Here is a 17991-nt window from a genome sequence, read left to right as displayed (position 1 = left end):
ATTTTGCGCAAAGCTACTCGAGGATTATTTGCGCTAGCCGTCCCTAATTTAGCAGTGTACGACTAGAGGGAAGGCAGCTAGTCATCACCACCCACCGCCAACTCTTGGGCTACTCTTTTACCAACGAATAGTGGGATTGATCGTCACATTATAACGCCCCCACGGGTGGGAGGGCGAGCATGCGACCCTCGGATTACGAGTCGAACTCCTTAACACACTTGGCCCTGCCGGGCCGCTCGCGAAAAGCTATCAGTTAATCAAATTGAAACGAAAAAGATTATGGAGGCACCGTAACCGTCCACAACGAGACCTGCAACATGTAGAATACACGGCACAAAGGTTAGTAGCAGACTCTGTCGACATGTCTCAGGAAACAGAATAAGAAGTAATTTTAGTGACGTGAATTAATTATATGACGTATCTGTTGAGCCAATACATATTTGAAGAAGCTACCGAATAAAACAGGTATTCGCGCTATTCCATACAAATGGAACACCTACTGATTTCTGTTGAAGTGGGTGCTGAGAAGTTGTCACTCTCGTACATTAGATGATTTATGGAAAGATTGCAGTGAGGAGATTGTGCTTTAGACAGGACAGTCTTACGACAGAGTATATTGAAATATATAAAGGGCTGTAGAGCTATTTTCAAGAAGTATTGTCGTTAGCCAGAACATGAGTGGCAACCTGTACTATTATGACTTAGTAAAGCTCCAGAACCATTACATGTATAATGTGCTCAACCTCTGTTCTCCATAGATTTTTTACCCACGAGAAAGCATACGTGATAGCGTAGATAAACGACGCAGGAGAATAAGTAACTAAGGCGAAAGAAATATAGCAGCTTCCTCAAGTAACGTTTTTCTTGTTAAAATTACAAGCAATACACATACAGATATTTTCGAAAAATCATGTTTAAAGGGGGAAGAATAAAAACATTGTATAACCGTATCCTACGATGACTTGTATTATAATATAGTGATACATTTGTTTTTAATTTCATGGATTATCTGCACTAGCTATCTCTGATTTTGAACTGATAGAATAACAAGAAAGAAGCAGGTGAATACCTTCCACTCTTAACTCTTGGGATACTATTTTACGAACAAAATATGGTTACATTATAACTTCCTCAGGGCTGCAAAGATGAACATGTTCGGTAATAGGATTCGAACTCGCGAACTGCAAACTGGGATTCGAACGCCCTAAACAACAAACTGTACCAAGTTCTAAGGATACGAAAACTAATCCTCGTTTTGATTTTGTATTGGATCTAACTATTTCTCATCTTAATTTTGGTATATGATTAAAAAAACACTACGACACACAGAAATGGAAATCATTTAAACTTTTTCCTTAAAACTTAAGTTCGTGTCTATTTTAGAAGATTTTTACCGTACCAAAAAATCTAATTATTAAACTATACATTAAATTTTGTATATACAGTCAAACTGGGGAACCTTAAGAGTAGTTTTATCTCACGTTTCGCAAATACTGACAGACACAAAGACCAGAAATTGATACAACACACGCTACATATACTCTTCAAAATAAGAAACGCAAAAGGCAAAATTTGAGACATATTGTTAACAAGTTTATTCTGGGTAGTTCTGTATGACATGTGTGAAACTTTGCACATTCACTGCTGAACATCCAGAGTCTGCAAAGGCGAAGTCCACGCTCACTAGTTGAAGTATATCGTCACTCAACGTCAATAACGAATATGCCCCCCGTGAGCATCAATAACTGCTTGGCATCTCCTGCCCATAAAAGCGATGAGATGACAAATCACATCCTGTGGAATTGCTGTCCACTCAGCCTGCAAAGCTGCTGCAAGCTGAGGTAGAGTCTGCGGTTGAGATTGTCGCCGTCTCAGACGTCGGTCCAACTCGTCCCAAAGATGTTCGATGGGGTTTAAATCTAGTGATCTGGAGGGCCAGGGAAGAACGTTGATGTTGTGGTGTCTCAAGAAGACAGTGGTGAGTCGGGCTGTGTGAGGATGGGCGTCGTCATGTTGAAAAACATCGTTGACGTTCACTATGATGGGTTGCACATGGGACCTAAGAATCTCGTCGACGGTTGCGTACGGTCTGATCGGAAATCCTACGCAGCCCTGGTATGATTGAGGCAGTAGATGTCGCAGTGGTGGTCCTATTCCGAAGGTGACGTAACCGGATGTAGCGATCTTGTGCGGGCGTGGTCACACGAGGTCTGCCAGATCGTGGACGGTCACAAGTTGATCCATGTTGTTGGTGACGATTCCATAGCCTTGTGATGGTGCTTGGGTGGACATTCACAGCTCTGGCAACATCTGATCGAGATTCGCCTGCTTCCAAGTGGCCAATGGCGTTGTTACGTTGTGCTTCAGTCAGTCTTGGCGTAAATGTATTGCGTGTCGGTGGCTTAACACTGAGCTATGGAGACCGAGAACCCGTCATTTTTATAGGGATTTTGCACATGTTGCACTTGCAGAACATGCAGATCTCTCAAACAAATTTATTGAACACGAATGCGTTTTGGCGAAAAATCCGATGCCTTAACACGTGTAACATCACATACTCTGAGCTTGTAACGTTATTACATATATTTCTCTTCAAAATTACAAAAATATCCCTTTTGCGTTTCTTTTTTTGAAGAGTATATTTCGAATTGTTCTAAGAAGTACGACAATTGATTTCTACCTTAAGTTTAGTGTCTGCCGTAGGATCCAAGATATCTGAAGAAGGGTCCTTCGTCCGAATCAGTTTACCCACGATGAGAAGAAACTTGGTTTTAATTTGGTCAGATCTATTAGAGAACATAGTTACGGAAGCCATCCACGATGTCAGCTATAGGAACAAAATATCAAGGTTTGCTCAGACTCATAAAACACGAAGAAACGACAAGTTGCAAATACGAAACGTGGTTTCTCACTGTAATAGTTTTTATATCTAATTAATATCTTAAATCTAAAATAAACATGCACGAGAATTTTAAGCTGTTTAGCCTTTTTTACGTCATATACATATTATTTATATTATTACCAAAGGTTTAAACAACAGTATCTAGAAATATGGCAGCTCTGGCTCAAAGATTTTCATTAAACTATAACTGTGACGTTAATAATTGCAAATAGGCAACACCGGCAAAGTATGTATTTGTGTCACACAACAAGAACAACACTGTGAAAAGTGCCGTTCAATACTAACAAGATTATATTTATATACTAGTACACACAAAGTATTCATAAAATCATAAGTGTTCGACATAAGTTGTTGACAAGTACTGAAAAGAGTATTACAAGAATTGTTGTCAAGTGTTATTAAGATACCTTAGTGCTACTAAGCTGTTGTCAATTGTTGCTTACAGTGCTACTAAACTGTTGTCAAATGTCGGTAACAGTACAACAAAACTGTTGTTAAGTGTCGTTAACAGTGCTACTAAGCTGTTGTCAATTGTTGCTTACAGTACCACTAAACTGTTGTCAAGTGTCGCTAACAGTACAACAAACAAAACTGTTGTCAAGTGTTGCTAACAATACAACAAAACTGTTGTCAAATGTCGGTAACAGTACAACAAAACTGTTGTCAAGTGTTATTAACAGTGTTACTAAACGGTTGTTAAGTGTCGTTAACAGTGCTACTAAGCTGTTGTCAATTGTTGCTTACAGTGCAACAAAACTGTTGTCAAGTGTTGCTAACAATACAACAAAATTGTTGTCAAGTGTCGGTAACAGTACAACAAAACTGTTGTCAAGTGTCGGTAACAATACGACAAAACTGTTGTCAAGTGTCGGTAACAGTACAACAAAACTGTTGTCAAGTGTCATTAACAGTGTTACTAAACGGTTGTTAAGTGTCGTTAACAGTGCTACTAAGCTGTTGTCAATTGTTGCTTACAGCGCTACTAAACTGTTGCTATGTGTTACGAATGCTGGAAAGACAGCTAACAGCACCACAAAAACAACTGTGGTTAAACATCCACAATAGAAGGCAACAATGTTATACAATATAATTTCGTATTCAAATAAAATGTTAAATAACTAGACTAGAAGAGCAGTTGAATTCTGGCAACAGTAACAAAACATCCACTTTGAGTTTAAAACTTTTTAAACTGACAAATCTTATTACTGTGATACATTTCGAAAACATTTCAAATAAGGCTCGGTTTGATTCTACCTTAGTCATACCTTAAAGATCTAATTTACATTCAGAACTCACAGGACTATTAATCCAGGTTTTTGCGATACAGTTACACACTGATATTATCGGTATTGTCGTCACAGTTGAACCTGTTATTTTCAATTTTAGCGTCACAGTTAGAACCTGTTATTTTCAGTCTTAGCCTCACAGTTAGAACCTGTTATTTTCAGTCTTATAGTCACAGTTAGAACCTATTATCAAACTTAGCATCACAACTACGGTTTGTTATTCTTACTTATAACCTCAAGCTAGAGTCAATTATTTCACGTCAATCATAACATCTATTATCAAGTCATAACTCGTGTCTTTTATTTTCCAATTTAACAACTCTACTGTGTTATTTTTAGTCTTAGCGTATCACACTGAGAGCCTTTTATTTTCACTTTTAGCGCCATATCTAAAATATGTTATTATTCATCTTAACCTTACAGCTATGAGTTACTATTGTTAGTCTTAGCGTCAGTTATTGTTGGTCTTAGCATCAGAGTTATAGTCTCTTATTCTAGTCCTTAGTAGTACAGCTAGGTCCTGTTACTATTGGCTTTAATAGGAGAGCTAGAGCCTTCTATTCGCCATCTTTGTGTCACAGGTGAAACCCTTTATTTTCTGTCTTAGTGCTACAACCAGACCCTGGTATTCTATCTCTTAACATTACAGCTACAACCTCTTATTATAGTCCTTAGTAGTACAGCTAGGTCCTGTTACTGTTGGTTTTAATAGCATAGCTAGATTATGCCATTTTCCCTTTTAGCATCATCACAATTATAAGCTGTTATGCAGTATTTTAGCATCACAGCTAGACCGATGGTCTACGTTTTAACTACATAACCAGAGGCTGTTATTCTCACAGGTACAACTTTATTATTTGTCATATTATTACAACTAGAACCTGTTTAGTCCTCTTGGTTATTTACCTTCTTAAAGCCAGTCCATCAGAATGCTTCTGTTGGAACTCGACATTCAACTACGTTCTTGTGTTCCAAATGGTACGTACAAGAACACGCTTCATTCGATATTGGTTAATAGTCTTAAACAGTGCACTGCTGTTCTGTTGCCGTATGCTGAAGAAATAACATTTATGACACTTCAAACAAAGAAAATATGGAAGGTTCAACACAGGAGCGACTAATGTATTCACTTAAGATTATACATTCAGAATATGACGTAATTTTATCCTTGATATTCGATGTCACTCATACCAAATGTGATAACTTCGGTGTTATTAAAACAAAATGTCGCATTTTGAATATTCGATGTCACCGAAATTGGATGTGATAATTTGTCCTCCAGTGAAATCAGATCTAAACGCTGTCTGGTGCTAACGCTCATCCACTCTGCCCTGCATGAGAAAGCTTCAGAAAAACAAACCGTTCTTGTTTTAACAGCCACTCAAAGACGGAAATCTATATATCTAATAATTAAAGAAGAGATTGAAACAAAACGTTGTTCCAGAACTAATATTAGCTCATGCCAGAATTAAACGTGAGAACAACCGAAAACTCAGAATCGTTTTTTCTTGTTTGTTTTTTCTAATTTTAGTGATCGCTCACCCAGGAATTATAGCAGCACGTGCGATAATACATTTTTTTTCAGCAATCGTCCTTGCTAGAATTGCGTACAATAACGTTCGAAAACTCTGAATAGTTTTCTTTTTAGTTAACGGTACTATATCACGTTAGAAGTTTAGTAACACAAGAGCTAATGTTAAAAACGTTGATTGATGGTAAAGTTTATTCGTTTGTTTGTTTTCCAATTTCGCGCAAAGCTACACGAGGGCTATCTGCACTAGCCGTCTCTAATTTTCCAGTGTAAGACTAGAGGGAAGGCAGCTAGTCATCACCACTCACCGCCAACTCTTGGGATACTCTTTTACCAATGAATAGTGAGATTGACTGTCCATTATCACGCCCCCACGGCTGAAAGGGCGAGCATGTTTGGTGCGACGGGGATTAAATCCGCGACCCTCAGATTACAAGTCGAACGCCTTAACCCACCTGGCTATGCCGAGCCGTTGATGGTCAAGTATTACTCGCCGAAGCACATATTATGTCAATAACTAAATATATAAGGATGGCCAAAAAAATAACAACAACAAAAACATTCATTGAAATTTCTTTTGCATTTTTAATATTTCGACAAGTTCCTGCAGACCTTGGAGTGGATATTGACTGAAGACATTTAATTAAACAAAGAAAAAGCTTGAAGCAGACATTGTATATTGTATGCAGGTACTGTCATCATAGCGAATATTTTCAAAATGAGTTAAAGTATTGTCATCACAGTGAACATCCTACACAATGGGTAAAAAAGTTCTCACCACATCGAACAAGATTCTAGAATCTAGAATCAAGATTCTAAGTCAGCGCCTTCACGATAGTTCCATTCCAAACTGTGTCGTTTAGTCAAGTAGGAAGTACTTGACGCCCACCTCTATGGAATGGATAAAGTCTTTACTGGAAATTTACGTTATTCTTGGAAGTTTTGAGATTTATGTGAGGGGCAAATGTTAAAGGTTTTATGAAGCAAAATTCTTATAGTGACATCTACGAACATAATAGTTTATATTGAGTCAGAAAGTTTTGAAGATACCAAAGCAATCAACAGTTATCACAATGGTCAATTTGAGTGGTATTCACTGAAAATGACAACGTGATGTCTAGAAACGCGGGCGTTTCTCTTTGCATTCAAATTGGGAGGGCGTGGGAAGTTTTAAGACAAAGAAAATGTTGAATCATTAAGTTTGGCAACGTCGATATTCAAGATTCTAAGTCAACGCCTTCACGATAGTTCCATTCCAAATTGTGTCATGTAGTCAGGTAGGAGGCACAAAATCACGCCCACCTGCATCACGAGGTATTGAACGGGTTTCATAGAAACATAAAAAAATTAGTAATATATATACATATATATATTTATTTCCAACAACTTACACAGAAGCTAAGTAAAATACATAATGCTTACATTTTTGTTCGGAACTACTAAATCTTTCTTCCAACACTTTTGAAATTCTAAATGAAATTGAATTACAAGAGATAACTTCACTATAGAACGAATGGTGCTCATATCCTAGCGTAAATATTATACTGTGTTTATTTGAACAATATTTACTTTTGTACACACGTTCCTTTGTTAGTTTCACGTGCATTCGAATTTGTTTCTTAGTTTCGGTTTTCTGTTGCGTTGGAATAAATAACAAGAACCATTTCTAAAAGTCTCTGTTCTATCTGATTCACTTTATTTGGAGATGTTTTTCTCACTAAGTCAGCTTTATTAGCCAGATAAAAGTTAAAACCTCTTCTTATCTCTATCGAACTTGATTTCTAGTACTTCCTGCACTAAATTTCACTACACATACACACACACACATATATATATATATATATTCGTGCGCTTCTGCAAAGCTAGAATCATAACGTTTCCTGAATGTTTACAGTTGTTCCCTTGATAACCACGGTTACCATAGTTACAGCCCAAAGGCTCAGTCTGGCAACGGCTTAAGACTTGATATCACTGTGAATGACACAACTTATCTTAGGAACCACCATGAAAACTTCGACAACAACTTTCAATGTTTTTTTTTGTTTTTTTCAAAGCTATTACTGCCGCCGTTAGGAAGCGCGTGATGGGTTATTTTCCGACCCTAAATTAGAAACTTATTATTGGAAAATTTAGCATTTTGTAACTTTGTTTTCGAGAAAACACGGATATGCTTTATTGGGATACGTGTATTTTAAAATAAACATCAGAGTGAAATCAAAACGTTATATATTTGAGATATCTCCTGGACAGTATTCAAAACTTTGTGCTAGTTTCCCACATGTTGAATGTATTCGCAATACGTTGTCTCTTTACGATATCCATGTTGAATGTAGTGAGACAGGTATAGGTCTGTAAATAAGCCAGTGTCAGATGTATTTTCGCAATATTCATGCTGAACGTAGTGAGACAGATATAGGTCAGTATATAAGCCAGTGTCAGATGTATTTTCGCAATATTCATGTTGAACGTAGTGAGACAGATATTCTGTAAATAAGCCAGTCTCAGATGTATTTTCACAATTTTCATGTTGAACGTAGTGAGACAGATATAGGTCAGTAATATTGTAAGCCAGTGTAAGATGTATTTTCGCAATATTCATGTTTAACGTAGTGAGACAGATATAGGTCAGTACATAAGCCAGTGTCAGATGTATTTTCACAATATTCATGTTGAGCGTAGTGAGACAGATATAGGTCAGTATATAAGCCAGTGTCAGATGTATTTTCGCAATATTCATGTTGAACGTAGTGAGACAGATATAGATCAGTATATAAGCCAGTGTCAGATGTATTTTCACAATATTCATGTTGAACGTAGTGAGACAGATATAGGTCTGTAAATAAGCCAGTGTCAGATGTATTTTCACAATTTTCATGTTGAACGTAGTGAGACAGATATAGGTCAGTATATAAGCCAGTGTGAGATGTATTTTCACAATATTCATGTTGAACGTAGTGAGACAGATATAGGTCAGTACATAAGCCAGTGTCAGATGTATTTTCACAATATTCATGTTGAGCGTAGTGAGACAGATATAGGTCAGTATATAAGCCAGTGTGAGATGTATTTTCACAATTTTCATGTTGAACGTAGTGAGACAGATATAGGTCAGTATATAAGCCAGTGTGAGATGTATTTTCACAATTTTCATGTTGAACGTAGTGAGACAGATATAGGTCAGTATATAAGCCAGTGTGAGATGTATTTTCACAATTTTCATGTTGAACGTAGTGAGACAGATATAGGTCAGTATATAAGCCAGTGTAAGATGTATTTTCGCAATATTCATGTTGAACGTAGTGAGACAGATATAGGTCAGTATATAAGTCAGTGTAAGATGTATTTTCGCAATATTCATGTTGAACGTAGTGAGACAGATATAGGTCAGTATATAAGCCAGTGTCAGATGTATTTTCACAATATTCATGTTGAACATAGTGAGACAGATATAGGTCTGTAAATAAGCCAGTGTCAGATTATTTTCACAATTTTCATGTTGAACGTAGTTACACCTAAATACATGAATCTGTCAGAAATAACTTTTTTGTCGATATTCAAACTGACTTATCAACACTGGTATGTACAGATATGAATACCAACTTGGCACTTGGCAGCAGTATTCATGCTCAGTTCAGATAAATTATAGACCTTAGACTCGACAACATCGGTGTTCAACATAATGACATAGACGTCGGACCTCTAAAGAAATTAATAACAAGGAATATTTTTCTTGTGAACGTATTCTTTGTCGTAGCGAAACCCTCACTAACAATTTATCAGTGTTATTTTTGTTTTGTCGGTTGTTGTCTTTGCGTTTGTTTAAATGCCTTCGGCATTTGAGCGAAAATAAATGATTAAGTCATTCACTTAACCTTGAGACTAATGCCAAGACTCAACCGAAACAAATTAAGTAATGACAGAGATCTCATTTTTTTTAAAAAAAACAACTAGTACCGTCGTGATGATAAATGTGATATATTTTATAATCTTCCAAAATATGGAAACGCTCAGATGTTACGCAAAGAGGAGTTACAAAAATGAGTTAACCGTTTCAATTAATGGTTAACTTATAATCACTGCAGTACGTTATTTGAGAAAATGCAAAAAATATATACAAATAAACTAAAATATACAAAAATATACAATTCAGTAATATTTAGTATTTGTTTTAAACATAAAAATACACCTAATTTTTATGCTGCTATAAATTAACGTTCAAATTGTCCGGTATTACCATTTGACCTTTTGATTTTTCCATATAAGACAGTGCAGTCTCAATAACTTTCATATCAGATCTTTCTTGTTAAGTGTTCAATTGGTCTTTTCCCAGACACCATTTCATCATGTTATCTGTGTACTTAGGATTACTTTATTATTGAACGATGAAGCCTTGTTATCGAAATAATGACATGATGAATAAGAATATTTGCTGTACCAATTAACAGTCAGGTTGCCATCAGTTTTTTCTCTCTCACAGATTTGAACAACATTAACTGACATACATCTCACACTATTATTAGTTCCCAGCATGCTTCACCTTAAGTGATTTACATTGGCTGTGATATTATTCTCCGTGTTAATCAAATCAGCATGGATTGTTGTCAATGTTTGAAATTAGATTCATCTGTATAAACAAAAAGGATTCAGATATCCTCGTTGTTTGGAGTCAAATACTTCTTTCAGTGTTTTGAGTTGGCCATCTTTATCTCTCTTGTGCAGTGTTTGTTTTGTTTTTTGGAGCAGACGCATGCCTATTAAGTTCAGTTCGTACTAATGTCATTCTTACTGTCCTCTATGTGACATTGATATATCTGTACTTAAAGCTGTATTTTTACTGGATTGTCGCTTAAAGAGTACACCATAATCTATTCAATGTCACATTTATATTATCAACAGTAACACCAGTTTCGTGTACCTTCTAACAGTGTTTCTGTACAGTTCTACCGAAACATGAAATTTAGTCTCATAGAGTTGCACAACTTTAATCCATACACTCTTTTTATATGGTACGTATGAGGACCATGAACACCATAACCACACTGACACTAATGTGTCACTATCTGACCAGTTGGATGACATCCAAAACTAAATAATAAGTAGAACAATAGTCAATTATATATATATATATATATACACACACACATCAATTTGAAAATTCTTTAATTTTTTGTTTAATTTTGTTATTTTAATCGTCTATGCGGTTTTCAACTATATTTATCTTTTGAAGATATCCAAACACAGGCTGTCATAAACACATGAACGTATTTTGACGTAGGTATGTTTTCAGAGAATAAAGAGAAGCCATACACGTAATGTTTTCAGAGAATAAAGAGGAGCCACACACGTAATGCTTTCAGAGAATAAAGAGGAGCCACACACGTAATGCTTTCAGAGAATAAAGAGGAACATTACACTTAATGCTTTCAGAGAATAAAGAGGAACATTACACGTAATGCTTTCCTTTCATTCACTGATTATATAATTATTGCCCGGCACAGTGGTATGTCTGCGGACTTTTATAAGGCTAGAAACCAGGTTTCGATACTTGTGGTGGGCAGTCCATTTTGTATATCTGTGCTTAGTTGCAAAACAAACCATAACTATTTCGAGTAGTGGATATTTTATCGTGTAAATTGGTATATGTATGAGAGCGATATACTTCGTCGTATCTAAAATTGATATATATATATATATATATCAGAGAGCAATATGCTTCGTTGTATCTAAAATTGGCTCCAATGAATTAAGTTTCAATTTCACACTTTATAACTTTTTGTTTGTTTATTTGAGGATTTCACCCAAAGCGTTTCAAGAGCTATTTGCTTATAGTCGTCTCAAAATTTGAGTTAATAGATTATAATGAAGGTAACAGCACCCACCAACAACTGTTTACCTGATAAAAATAAAAGTAGGCCCGGCATAGCCAGGTGATTAAAACACTCGACAAGTAATCTGAACGTCGCGAGTTGGAATCCCCATAACGCCAAACACGCTCGCCCTTTCAGCCGTGGGAGCATTATAATGTTCGGTGAATTCCACTATTCGTTGATTAAAAGAGTAGCCCAAGTGTTAGCAGTGGGTGCCTTCGTTCTAGTCTTACACTGCTAAATTAGGGACGGCTAGCACAGATAGATGCCTCTCTTGTAGCTTTGCGCGAAATTTAAAAACAAACAAAATGCAAGTAAAATTAATTTTTTATTAATTTTCCACTTTAGTTGAGAGACTCAAACGTCGGACCTGGTGTGCTATAAGAGTGAGAATCGAATTCTATTATTCGGCCAGACAAGAGTAGTTAAAGGAGTGACTGTTGACAAACTGGCTTTCTTTTTGTCTATCATTTCAAAATTAGGGATTTGTGAAAAAAACTGTAAACAATATATTATGCTCCAAAACGTTTCGCTCTTGAAACGTACGTTTTTCACGCGTTTCACTTGGGATTCTGCAACTGGACCTGAACACCTTACAAGTACTGACTGAAGTATTAGGTTGTCCAGAAATTTCGTTTTTAAACTGCGAAGTTTGGAAAAATATAAACCAATGTTGTAAAACATGCTTTGATCAAAGTAAGTGCCATTTGCTTCAATACACTTTTGCTAACGTGTATCGATTCTGTTTATGCCCCTGCTGTAGAAATTAAGAGTTTTTATGGTCAATGAACTGCCTGAAAGCTTTTTATGCAGCTGCCTAGTTTTTAAAGTGTTTATTTTAAAGAAGTTGTCAAAATGTGTGTAAAAATGAAAATATATAGGGGAAAGGCCTGGAGAATAAGGTGGATGAGGCAGAACCTCGATTATCAATTCGTTCAATTTTTGAAGTGTCATCCTTGACAGGTCTTATAACGCCGATTTTGTTGATCTTCAGTCAGTTCATGCGGAACCCACTTATCTAACTTTTTTGTCTTTTCAATCGCACTCAAATAGTTGGTAATGCTTGATTTGCTTGTGCCTAGCTTTTCTGCAAGCTCACGTACTGTTGTGCTCGGGTCTGTCTCAACTATTTCCTTTAATGTGTTTTCATCTAAGGATGGCTTCCTTCCACGACCTTCTTGGTTTTCAAGACTTTCATCTCCATATCGTAACCTTTGGAACCAACTATATATATATAACCAACTGAACTGTACGTTCAGTAACATTGCCGAATGCCTGGTTGACGTTCCGTGTAGTTTCGGTAGCTTTTCGTTCAAGTTTGAAGTCGTAGAGGAAAATCAGACGAAAGTCCTTCTTGTACATGCTGCCTTGGGGATTGCGAAATTTACTCTGAGTAAAGTTGAAACAGCAGAGAGCTACGACACCTTGTAAACGACAAAACGTTGGATTAAACCAACCAATCAACGATAAGTTACTCAATATTCAGTTTGTAAATATCATAGTGAGAATTCCGTCATTTATTTCTAGAGAACCTAATACTCAGAACAGCTTTTTAAGATTTTCAAAACAGCTTGGAAAGTCTGAAGAAAGAACATAGCTCTCTACGGAGGCATAAATGTTATAATTTTGATCTTTTAATTTCGGTATCCAAATAGTATGACAGTGAGTTTGTAAAGTTAAAGAAGCGAACAACCGCTCATCATATTCGATAAATGTATAAAATATTCTTTCCTATATTTTCAATTACTTAAGTGTGAGAATTAGCTGTATCATGAGAAGACATTCCCTCTCTCGACCCTGTATTTGTAAGGTAGTTTGTTGTATCACGAGAAGACATTCCCTCTCTCGACCCTGTATTTGTAAGGTAGTTTGTTGTATCACGAGAAGACATTCCCTCTCTCGACCCTGTATTTGTAAGGTAGTTTGTTGTATCACGAGAAGACATTCCCTCTCTTGACCCTGTATTTGCAAGGTAGTTTGTTGTATCACGAGAAGACATTCCCTCTCTCGACCCTGTATTTGTAAGGTAGTTTGTTGTATCACGAGAAGACATTCCCTCTCTCGACCCTGTATTTGTAAGGTAGTTTGTTGTATCACGAGAAGACATTCCCTCTCTCGACCCTGTATTTGTAAGGTAGTTTGTTGTATCACGAGAAGACATTCCCTCTCTCGACCCTGTATTTGTAAGGTAGTTTGTTGTATCACGAAAAGACATTCCCTCTCTCGACCCTGTATTTGCAAGGTAGTTTGTTGTATCACGAGAAGACATTCCCTCTCTCGACCCTGTATTTGTAAGGTAGTTTGTTGTATCACGAGAAGACATTCCCTCTCTCGACCCTGTATTTGTAAGGTAGTTTGTTGTATCACGAGAAGACATTCCCTCTCTCGACCCTGTATTTGTAAGGTAGTTTGTTGTATCAGGAGAAGACATTCCCTCTCTCGACCCTGTATTTGTAAGGTAGTTTGTTGTATCACGAGAAGACATTCCCTCTCTCGACCCTGTATTTGTAAGGTAGTTTGTTGTATCACGAGAAGACATTCCCTCTCTCGACCCTGTATTTGTAAGATAGTTTGTTGTATCACGAGAAGACATTCCCTCTCTCGATCCTGTATTTGTAAGGTAGTTTGTTGTATCACGAGAAGACATTCCCTCTCTCGATCCTGTATTTGTAAGGTAGTTTGTTGTATCACGAGAAGACATTCCCTCTCTCGACCCTGTATTTGTAAGGTAGTTTGTTGTATCACAAGAAGACATTCCCTCTCTCGACCCTGTATTTGTAAGGTAGTTTGTCTTGCAGTAATTCACTTGCATCCTCTTCTTATCGTTTTTTTTTTCTTAACTAACACCCTTTATCTGCGTTCGGTTCAATACTGGGACTAATTTATAGCTACCAGTATATAAAGACGACAAAACAGTGATGTGTAACACAAAACGAAGCTGAACGCTGCAGCAGAGTAAGCTTTGCTGGAATTTAATTGCTGACTCTGTTTATTGTTTGTTTGTTTTTGAATTTTGCGCAAAGCTACACGAGGGCTATCTGCGCCAGCCGTCCCTAATTTAGCAGTGTAAGACTAGAGGGAAGGCAGCAATTCATCACCACCCACCGCCAACTCTTGGGTTACTCTTTTACCAACGAATAGTGGGATCGACCGTTACATTATAACACCCCCACGGCTGAAAAGGCGAGCATGTTTGGTGCAACGAGGATTCGAACCCGCGACCCTAAGATTACGAGTCGTACGCCCCTCTGGCCATGCCCGGGCTCTACTCTGTTTATTCTCAGGACTTTCAGCAGTCTTATCATACATTAAAACTTTGCCTATTTCTGAAAGAAGTATTGTTTATTTATAATTAAATACAAACCAGCACAATGGGCTGTTTGTTTTCTGCCCATCACAGGTCTCGAAACCCAGATTCTAGTCTTGAACGTCCGCTGACATACCGCTGTGCCACTAGGGGGAGGTTAACATCAGGCGGCTAACTTACTGGCGTTTCGCAGCCAAACACATCTTGTTGGTTTTCTTATCGCAAAAATTACACAGTGAGCTATCTGAGCTCTTACATACAGGTGGCAGTGTTAAGTGCTTAAGGTAAGTCAGTGGTGATTGGACGCTAGTAGTTGTCATGGCTAATAGCTTACCATGCACAAATTTCACTGAATACGACGTCAGTTTAGCATGAAACCTTGAATATAAAGAAGTTAGTAATTATTGTTTGGTAATAATAATAATATTTAATTAACAATTACATTTAAGACAAACAATCGTACGAACGAAGTACGAACCATGGCAACAACTGTTTGAACTATTTCTCATTGCACATTAACTGTGTTATTTGGTGAATATGTAAGTGACAAAGCACTGGAAGCATATATGGTTAATATATGTGATTAAAACTATGTTTGTAATCGAATGTATGAAAATTATGAGAACTGATAAAAACCAATTGCTGTTAAACGTGTTATTTTGCTGCTGGTACTGGGTCAATTTCAATTCAGAGCTTCGACAGTTTTTAACACTAAAACTAATCTTTATAACGTATATATAAATAGCATTTCAGGTGTAGTTTTATGTCTCACCGTTCAGCCCACTTACATAGTTTTGGTATCGAGCGATAGGCCTTCAGTAAAATGGTTTTCTTGTACCCCCATCTTTTGACAATAAAATATTAATGACTTGAACTAAATGCATTGTAAGTGCGTAGGAGACCTCGAGAATCAATGAACACTTTCCAGAACAGTCGAAACTCGCAGTAGCTCTATTTAGAGATGTGTTGAATGAGGAATGGCAAAGCATATTAACACCTTTTGAGACAGAGTTAAAATGTTCTAAATATACCACAATTTTTTATTCAAACTTATAGTTCTTAGCGCGTTCTGGAAAAAAAATTTTTTTTTAAAGAAACATAATAATTTTTCTTTTCTTTTGAGCCAGCATTTATACAGGTCGCTTTAGAATTCTATTGAAAGACATGTAGAAAGATAGATCGGGCTATCTGCTATGTAACTCGAGGGGAATCGAACCACTGACTATAGCGTTATAAATACGTACCTACCCTGTAATGAAATAGCTGAGTCCGTTCAAAGTCACGTCCTTTACAAACGTTATTAAATAAACATCATACATCAATGGTAAACATTTCCCAGATAAACGTAATACTTTATTTCAGGTGACAGGAAATGTGTTAACGGCTGCGTACTACAGACTCATTTACGTGTAACGCCTATCGATTAGTCGAAGAAGAGCAACCAATAATCACAAAAACGCCACAAAAACTGCATCTGCCACATTTGAGCAGCACTTTGAAAGCACGATAGTTTGTCACCGTTTCGCAATAACTTTATTGCTGTAGATCAATTTTGGTAATTTTTGGGTTAAAATATTTAATTTGTTTCTGAAAGATAAATGTGAAGCCTAATCCGTCATTCGAGTTATCTCTTGCTACTTAACTATATCGGTTTGGGGAATTATTTCCTCATCAGTGGGCCCGGCATGGCCAAGTGGTTAAGGCACTCGTCTCGTAATCCGAGGGTCGCGAGTTCGAGCCCCGTCGCAACAAAAATTGTTCGCCCTTTCAACCGTGGGGCGTTATAATATGACAGTCAATCCCACTATTCATTGGTAAAAGAGTAGCCCAAGAGTTGGCTGTGGGTGGTGATAACTAGCTGCCTTCCCTCTAGTATTACACTGCAAAATTAGGGACGGCTAGCGCAGATAGCCCTCGTGTAGCTTTGCGCGAAATTCAAAACAAAACAAATCAATAAAATGCTTAAACCTTGTCTCGCACCTAAAACCGTAGAGTAGGAACGTTTTTTTTTTTTTTCGGAAATGTTTCGTGAATCACAAATAAACCACCTCACAATTCGGGCACACTTATAATTGGTCACGCTCAGCCTCCGCGTGGGAAGGAAAGAAAACTTTCTCAAAGACGTTATGTGACTTGAATGACTGGTTTCGGAAAATACGTGAGTTGTGTTTGTTATGCTTCATTCGTTTGAACAAATAAAATGATTTTGGTTAACAGTGAAACCACGTAGTGCTACAACGAACACACGCAATCAGCAACATTGTTTACACAGAGACTGTTGCCAATAAACAAATTACATTTACATAACTTAATTCCAAAATCACCAAAACGAAATTATTTATTCAAATCCATTAACAATTCAGGCCCGGTATGGCCAAGTGTGTTTAGGCGTTCGACTCGTAATCCGAGGGTCGCGGGTTCGAATCCCAGTCGCACCAAACATGCTCGCCCTTTCAGTCATGGGGGCGTTATAATGTGACAGTCAACCCCCACTATTCATTGGTAAAAGAGTAGCCCAAGAGTTGGAGGTGGGTGGTGATGACTAACTGCCTTCACTCTAGTCTTACACTGCTAAATTAGGGACGGCTAGCGCAGATAGAAAGCCCTCGAGTAGCTTTGCGCGAAATTCAAAACAAAAAAACAACTATTTTTTGCTTTATTGATTTTAGAAAAAAAAAGTTGATTTGGGTAATAGAAAAGTCATTTATAAATATGAAGAAGAGATGTATTGAAAGTATTATAATGATTGAGATTCTTCAAGTTATGAATAGAAAACTTTTTAGATCAATAGTATTGACTGCTTGACAGTTATCCAGTATGTTTCTCTCTGACAGAAGGTAAACTTATTTTCACGTGTTGGTTGATCCGACATTCGGTAGGTTTGCGGACTTTTAACGCTAAAATCTAGGGTTTATCGCTTTATGCTAAGAAAATAAACGTATTCCTTGTCAATTATTTTAAAACTATTTACCAGACATTGGTATAGGAAATGACCCCTCCCACCTTTTAATCTGTTTGGTCGAAAATTCATCAAAATTAGGAACATTACTCTTAGAAAACTCAGTAGAGTGCATGACATTTAATACACAAACCAAGAA

The 17991-nt window shown here is 37.0% G+C and overlaps 1 pseudogene across 1 annotated transcript in view; it reads right to left on the bottom strand.

Annotated features, from left to right (window-relative positions):
* Positions 1-17991, bottom strand: part of LOC143254353 (solute carrier family 7 member 14-like) — a 56865-nt pseudogene that overhangs the window by 21645 nt on the left and 17229 nt on the right. The window contains exon 2 of the transcript XR_013030154.1: positions 2681-2827. The product of XR_013030154.1 is annotated as a solute carrier family 7 member 14-like (transcript). The remainder of the gene's footprint in view (positions 1-2680; positions 2828-17991) is intronic.

This window comes from Tachypleus tridentatus, chromosome 6 (genome assembly GCF_004210375.1).
Source record: "Tachypleus tridentatus isolate NWPU-2018 chromosome 6, ASM421037v1, whole genome shotgun sequence".
Taxonomy (NCBI): domain Eukaryota; kingdom Metazoa; phylum Arthropoda; class Merostomata; order Xiphosura; family Limulidae; genus Tachypleus; species Tachypleus tridentatus.
This window is presented reverse-complemented; position numbering and strand designations above follow the sequence as displayed.